Source organism: Leptonychotes weddellii, chromosome 1 (genome assembly GCF_054177405.1).
Source record: "Leptonychotes weddellii isolate Sample4059 chromosome 1, ASM5417740v2, whole genome shotgun sequence".
Classification (NCBI taxonomy): domain Eukaryota; kingdom Metazoa; phylum Chordata; class Mammalia; order Carnivora; family Phocidae; genus Leptonychotes; species Leptonychotes weddellii.
The window spans coordinates 9,182,525-9,190,043 of record NC_138369.1 but is presented as its reverse complement, the minus strand read 5'-3'; the positions used below and the strand labels follow the sequence as shown (position 1 = coordinate 9,190,043).

The 7,519-nt window shown below is 47.9% G+C and overlaps 1 long non-coding RNA gene across 2 annotated transcripts; it reads left to right on the top strand.

Annotated features, from left to right (window-relative positions):
• Positions 1-4,948: 4,948 nt before the first annotated feature.
• Positions 4,949-7,299, top strand: LOC145720588 (uncharacterized). Of its 2 annotated transcripts, XR_014143674.1 has the most exons (3): positions 5,021-5,380; positions 5,792-6,123; positions 6,497-7,299. It is a non-coding gene; the product is annotated as an uncharacterized LOC145720588 (long non-coding RNA). The 2 variants fall into 2 exon arrangements; XR_014143669.1 differs by lacking the exon at positions 6,497-7,299 and having other exon boundaries at positions 4,949-5,380; positions 5,792-6,180.
• The last annotated feature ends 220 nt before the right edge of the window (positions 7,300-7,519 follow it).

The following is a 7,519-nucleotide window of genomic DNA, read 5'->3' as shown; positions in this document are numbered from 1 at the left end:
CCAGGCGCCCCTTTGTTAAAAATTTTTTTATGTTAAGTTAGCCACCATACAGTACATCACTAGTTTTTGATGTAGTGTTCAATGATTCATTCATTGCATTAAAATTTTTATCAGGTTTTCATCATTTTACAGATTAAGTAATTTTTACATTATTATATCTTTGGTATCTCTCTCCATTTATCTAGAAATTCTTTTATGTCCATTAGCAAAATGTTATAGTTCCCCCATAAATCTCTTGCTCATTTCTTGCTAGTGTTATAGTTAGATGACTCATAAGTTTTGTTGCTTTTGTGAGTGGGATATTTTTTTCCTATTATATTGTGTTCATGGGGTTAATTATATAACCAAGCTATATTGTTAGTTAATTCTCAAATCTTTCCTAGATAATCACTGTTGGAAAATATTGACAACACAGATTCTCCCTGTCCAATCCTTATACCTCTTTTTTGTTTTCTTGTTCTAGTACATTGTCTAGGTCCTCCAGTACAATGCAGAAGAGAAGTAATGATGGTGGGCATTCTTTTCTTTTAATTGAGATATAATAAAGAACTTCCTATTTAATGTTTAATTATCATCTATACACCCACTCACGCACACGCACACACACACACACACACACACACACACACACACACACACACCCTTCTGCACCTAACAAAATAACATTAAGCATGACAATAGGAAATATGACAGTCAGTTTGGTTTTGGCCAAAACCAGACACTTGAAGCAGTTTGGGAATCTGTGGGAAGATGTCTTCAAGATCCAATGGGACAGACGAGCTCAGGTGTTCTGAGTCCCAACAGGGACACTCACACTAAGGTAGGCGCTGAGCCATCTTGCCACTTGTGAATGCCCTTTGGGTACTGTTTCCTGAGGCCAATCCAGTAGCCAGTATTTTCCTTTGGACTCAGGAATTTCTGCATGAGAAGAAGGCAGATTAAGTCAAGAAAGACTACAGCCAGAGGTGAGAATGGCGGTAGAAGCAGTCCCTGAAAGGGGCTAAGACCTAGGGGACCCCTTGGGCAAGGATGTTGTCCAAAGCAGCATTCTTGGCTGAAATAGGCTGAAAGCTCTGCATAGATCTCCGTTTCCACCATTATTATGACCTATGTGGTCAGCAAATTATGAACACTTATGGCCCTCAGGCTTTTCATTTATAAAATTGGGATAACAATGGCAGGTGCCTTCTAGGATTTTCTGAAGTTTCTTTTTTTTTTATGTTCAGTTAGCCAGCATTTAGTACATCATTAGTTTTTAATGTAGTGTTCAGCGATTCATTAATTGCGTATAACACCCAGTGCTCATCACCACACATGCCCTCCTTAATACCCATCACCCAGCTACCCATCCCCCCACCCCCTTCCTTCTGTAACCCTCAGTTTGTTTCCCGGAGTCCAGAGTCTCAAGAACCCAGTGTGGGTCCTAGCTGAGCACTGGTTAAGAGGTAGTTAGGATTATTCAAGAGCATGGTTTACAGGGTGAGAAATGTGGACACTATCCCCTTAGAAAGTGTTCTGGTAATCAGTTGGGTTCCACTGACAAATATTGAGTCCACTGAACCATAATGAGTGTGTCTAATCTGGTTCCCGGCACTATCGACGCAGAGTCAGAACCACCCCTAGCCTGGGAGTTCTTCATGTTATAGGAGATGAACCAGGAATCTGGCAGCACAGTCCAGTGTTGAGGAAGAGGGGGTGGGAAGGATGTTGAAGGACAAAATTGGATCTGATAAAGAAGGAGTAGGAGTTGTCGATGTAGATAGAAAGAAGAGTTCCAGACAGAAGGACCAGCATGAAGAATCACCCAGAAGCAAGACTGAATCCTGACCAATACTGCATGCTAAGGCAGTGGAAGGGTATTATGAAGGGCAGAATGAAGGATTTGCACTAGATTCTACAGGGGACAAGGACATGAGCTTGCAGTGACTTGACGGGTCCCCAGAGCACCCCTCCCCACCTTCCCACCTGCTCTGTTTGGCTGTTGATGATGACCAAGTGAGCACCCTTCTCAGCACAGTGATCCTTGGCTTCGAACCAGTCCTGTTGCTCTGTGGAAAATAGATAGCAGGAGCCCTGGAATGCCATCCAGTTTTCCAGGGAGGGCTCACAGGAGGATTCTGGAGAAGGGGAAAGAGGTCGGCTCTATTGGAGCTAGGGGCTGCACTGGCCACTGAACAAAGCCTCCAGTGAAATGATTCAAACCTGTGCATATTTGCCACTTGGCAAAAGTGAGCACAGTAGCTTCCCATTTGTTCACTCAAGAGCTGGGCATTATCAGATGGCAGAGTAATGCCAGGAAGGGGGCCTCAAACTTTATATGAACATCAACCCTCATGGAGGGTCGATTAAAACAACCCTACACACACTCATGTGCTGCAAGAACCACTAGCATCAACAGTGCCCAAGAGAACAACCTTCCTTTCCAAACTCCCACTTCCCACCACCCAACCTGCCCATCTCCTTCCCGTTGCCTGCCCGCAGAGCCTCCATTTGCCAGAACACCTCTCCCCCGCCGTGATGTCCCGCTTGTGCCCAGCATCTGCCAGACCCTGCACAACTAAGGGGCCCAAAGAGAAAGGCAGATCAAGACCTGGTGGTGTGCGGGGTGGGGAAGAAGCCCTCTGTTCCATTCAGCACTCATATTTGATGTCCAGTTGCTTGAGTTCTTCTTGCATCTGGTTGAAGAACTGCAGTAGTAGAAGAAACACATGCTGATATGCTCTAGACCTTTCAACACACAGTTCTTTTCCCATTCCCCAAATTGCAGGCTGAGACAAGGAGGGCAGTTTCTTTCTAGAATCATTAAGCCCAGCAAGGCTATCCAGCCACCCCCTACTGACCCATCTCTGCCCCAGCCCTGTGGTTTGGGGGCCTGCGTCCATGTGATCACCCATTCCCACTGACTCAACACCTTACCCTCAGCCAGGACCACACCGAGGATGAGGACTAGCAGAAGCAACATCAGGGTCATTGCCAGGCAGAAAAACTTCCAGGGGCCATCCTGGGGCAGCTTTTGGTCCTGCTGTGCTGCAGGGAATGCAGGAAGCCTGAGGCAGGGCCCACAGTCTCTGAAAGTGCTAGAATCATGCTAGGAATCCGGAGGGATGAGCCTGAATGAGGCCCTGGAATGGGAGGCAGTGAGCACTTCCTGGTATTGAGGAGGGCATCTACTCCTGACTTCAGCCTCTTGACTCACCTGGTTCCCCTGGCATGGGTGGAGATTTTCCATCCAAGGACGTGAAGTCCTGTAGCCTGATGTTCTCTGTGGCTGCTTTCACCCGTGGCTGCAGCTTGTTCCGTCTAGCTACCCACAGCCCTTCTGGTTATTATTGAAGACACACCCATCCTATACTAGGAAATGCCACCCCCCCCCATGTAAACCATCAGATGTTTCCTTCCAGCTCAGTAAGGCCCCCAAGATCTCTAGATGGCTTATCATCAATTCATGTCACAGGGAGATGGCATTAGCGCCTTGGAAAAGGTATTCTGTTCCAAGTATTCTCTACAACTTTGTTTCTCTCTCAGTTTGGGGGACAGTAGCAGCCCTAGAAATCTTCCTCAACGTTTCCAATGCATTTACACCTTTAGGCTTCTGGTTACAGTCGTTTCAAAAGATCTTGCATTTTCTTAGAGATAAAGTTGTAGCAATTTCAACATTGGAGTTATGTTTATGCTCTCTCAGAGCATGTAGCCACTCATCCACCACACATTGATTTATAACTTTATGTTTTAAACGGAGAATATGGTGCAGTAAGGAGGACAAGCAAGCTAATGTAATCGAGAGGCTTCTATTTATCAACCTGTTGTTAGGAAATATTCATACATCATATCATTTCATGGGTCTTTTTCTCTCTGAATGCCGTTACAATTTTTCTCTTTTTCTTTGGCTTTCTTCAGGTTGACTAGGGTGTGTGTGTGTGTGTGCTTCCATATGCTGTTTGGAATTTACCCAGCTAGGGATTTGCTGAGTTCCTTCAATTTGTGGTGTTTTTTTGTTTTGTTTTGTTTTTGTTTGTTTTTTTTAAAGATTTTATTTATTTATTTGACACAGAGAGACACAGCGAAAGAGGGAACACAAGCAGGGGGGAGTGGGAGAGGGAGAAGCAGGCTTCCCATGGAACAGGGAGCCCAATGCAGGGCTTGATCCCAGGACCCCGGGATCATGACCTGAGCCGAAGGCAGACGCTTAACGACTGAGCCACCCAGGTGCCCCCAATTTGTGTTTTAATTATCTTTCATGATTTTTAAAAGTTCTCAGAATTCTGAGCCCCAGATCTCCTACTCATTTGTTATGACGACCTGCTGTATGCCACCTAACTTATCAACTTTCAGTTTCCCTATTTGTAAAATGGAAATAAGTACCCCTGCCTATCAGGAGTATTCTCTGCATTGAGACTACGGTATCTGGTGATTCACAAGCCTCCCATATATATAGTTATGGGTCTTTTGAAAGGCATAGTAATACTCTTAGACTTGGCCAAGCAGGATGCCTACCTGGGTCCTGAACATCTGTGGGCCCTCAGTTTCAAGTGCCTTCCTCCAGGGGAGTCCTCCTCTGCTATCTGCGGTCCAACAGGACTGTCAGTGCTTCTAGGAAGAAGGCCCCCAGGACCACCGTGAGTTTGAGTGGATCTCGTCATAGGAAAGAATTGTCTCAAAATTTTCACTCCCTCTGGTGCCTGTCACCTGCCAGGGACAGCCCTGGTCCCCATTTCTTTCTCTTGGGGCACTCTTAAACCTCAAAACTCAAACACCGCCCCCCCAAAACACCACATGTATGAGTTTTATTACAAGACCTTTAATGCCAGTCTTGAGAGTTAGACTCTGCGTAGAAGTGGCTTGCCACTGAACTCCACACCAAGCATCTATTGAGTGTCTACCGTGTGCCCAGCAACTGTTACAGGCACTGGGACATAGAGATACATCCTACCCTGTCTCAGATCCAGGATGGAGGAGCCACTCCGCAATGTGAGGGAGACATCTGCTGGTCACCGCGGGAAATGTGAAGAAAGGGACGTTCTCCCTGGGACTGAAAGGATGAGTAAGCCTCCTCTGGGCTGATAGCAGGGGAAAAGGAATTCCTGCCACAGAAACAGAGAACAGTAAAAATAGAGAGTGGGAAAGTGCATGGTTGGATCTTGTCCACATGCTGGGAGAGCTTGGGGAGATAAGCCTGAAAGGGCTCCTACTCACAGTCAATGAGTAGGAGATCTGGGGCTCAGAATTCCGAGAACTTTTAAGCCCACAGACCTGAAGACTGGACAATGGAGTATGGAGTGGATCTAACAAGGGACAGGGACATGCCCATGCACTGTCTTGAGAAGGACTCTGCGGCCCCTCCTGTCCTCACCTGCTGTGTTTGACTGCTGATAGTGATGAGGTGAGCACCCTCCTGTGCAAGGGAGTCTTGACCTGATTCAAGAAATGGTGTCTGAGGTGACATAGTAGCAGAAACCCCCAAACACCCGCCAGGCATTGGGCTGGGCTCACAGGTGGATTCTGGGGGGAAAGGTAGGTTCCCCTAGGGCTGAATATGGGACAAGTCTCCTTTTTTTTTTTTTTTAAGATTTTTTTTATTTATTTGACAGAAAGACAGCCAGAGAGGGAACACAAGCAGGGGGAGTGGGAGAGGGAGAAGCAGGCTTCCCGCTGAGCAGGGAGCCCGATGCGGGGCTCGATCCCAGGACCCTGGGACCATGACCTGAGCCGAAGGCAGACGCTTAACGACTGAGCCACCCAGGCGCCCCGTGTCTCCTTCAATTCTAACACCACTCCCATTTTGCATCTCTAGGCTAAAATGAGATGGGAGCATGTTCAATTTCTTGAGAGTACCAGACTCTCATCTCCAGGTCCCACTGCATCCCTCATGCCCCACTCCCATCTGCTTCAATCAACCGGTCTCAGGTCACATGTTACCTCCTCCAGGAAGCCTATCCTGCATCCCTGCACCCCAGACTTGGCCAGAGGCCTCTCTGACTCCTAGCTTGCCCTGAAGTCCCCCATCACATGGTGCGGTCATCACCTGATTATGGGTCTGTGTCTCCCACTAGACTTCGACAGACCTCCTGAGGGCAGAGATGGCATCTCACTGGGGAGCATGCTGTATTCCCAGCACCCAGAATGGTAAAAATTAAATGGAACAATAAGTACTCAATAAAATGCATTAAAGAAAACAGTGAAGGAAGGATATGCACAGTGCTGTGAGACCTTACAGTGCAGGCAGGAAAGGAGGTAGGTGACATCTGAGCTGAACTCTGAAGGATGAACATCCCCAGTACACGAGGTCAGGAAGGGAATGGCAGGCAGAGGAACCAGCATGAGCAAAGGCATGGAGAAGTGCCCAGAATGGGGTCGGGGGAGGCTGGGAAGTCAGACGGGGTCACAATGTGAAGGGACTTGGAGGCACCTTGGATCCAGCCCTCTGGGGCCCGAGGGAGAGTGGGCTGGAAGGAGGTGCCAGCCTGGACTAAGGGTCCTGACAACACTCTCCTCTAAGCTCTAGCCCACTGGTGCACCGGAAGACCCAGAATATGGGGGCAATCTGTTGGGATTTCCTGGCACAACTCAAGTCTGGAAAGGACATCACAGAAACAGATGTTCAATCAAGAAATGAATTCAGCATTAAGGAGAAAGAGCTTTTGTTGCTGCTTCTGGATGCCCAGAGAGGTCAGCATATAAGGCCAAGGTCACAGAAGAGGGTCAATAGTAAGCCAGGGGATGGAGTGGAGCCCAAGGTCTCAGTTCAGCTGCATTTTGCAGCCCTGCCTGGAGGGGGCACTGTGACCCTGGACAAGTGGCTTGCCCCTCTCGGCCTCACTTTGTCTTTTGTGAAATGGGGCTGAATGATAAGAAGAGACACAATGTGTGTAAAGAGCCTGGCACACAGTAGGTGCTTGGTCGAGGAGAACTCTCCCCCCCCCACAACGCCCATTTCAATCTTTTCCTTGAACTATGGGCACCATGCTTTCATTTGAATCACAGGTATTTTTGTGTACCTACTGTGTGCCAAGCAGTGTGTGGCCACTGGAGATAAAATGAGCAATAACCAAAGTCTCTTTGAACCACAGCCTTGTAGCTTTGCTCAGCTGTTCTGCCAGGCAGGACCCATGCCTTTCTGGGTCTCTGCACTGAGTCTGACCCAGGGGTGACCAAGAAATATTGTCCAAGTCCTTTCCTACCCCAGACATTCATCAGCCCCCAATGGGTGCCGGAATCTGTGCTCACAGCTGCAGACGGAGAGATGGGTCAGACCCAACCTATCCCCAAGAGTAATGTCCTGCACCTGCTTCCCTCCATGGCACCCTGCCCTCGCCCAGGGCATGTGAGGCAGTTTCCCCTGTGTCTTCCATCTGATCCCAGGCACACGAACATGGCAGGACTCATTAAGTGTCAGTGGATTTCATTTTCGGATCTTTTTACCTCCATGGGTTTCAGGGAAGTCAACAGGGCTGTAGCATCCTGGGAGTCTGCTGCACCTTCATGACATTTATCTCCCAGGATCTGAATGACTCCATCACTC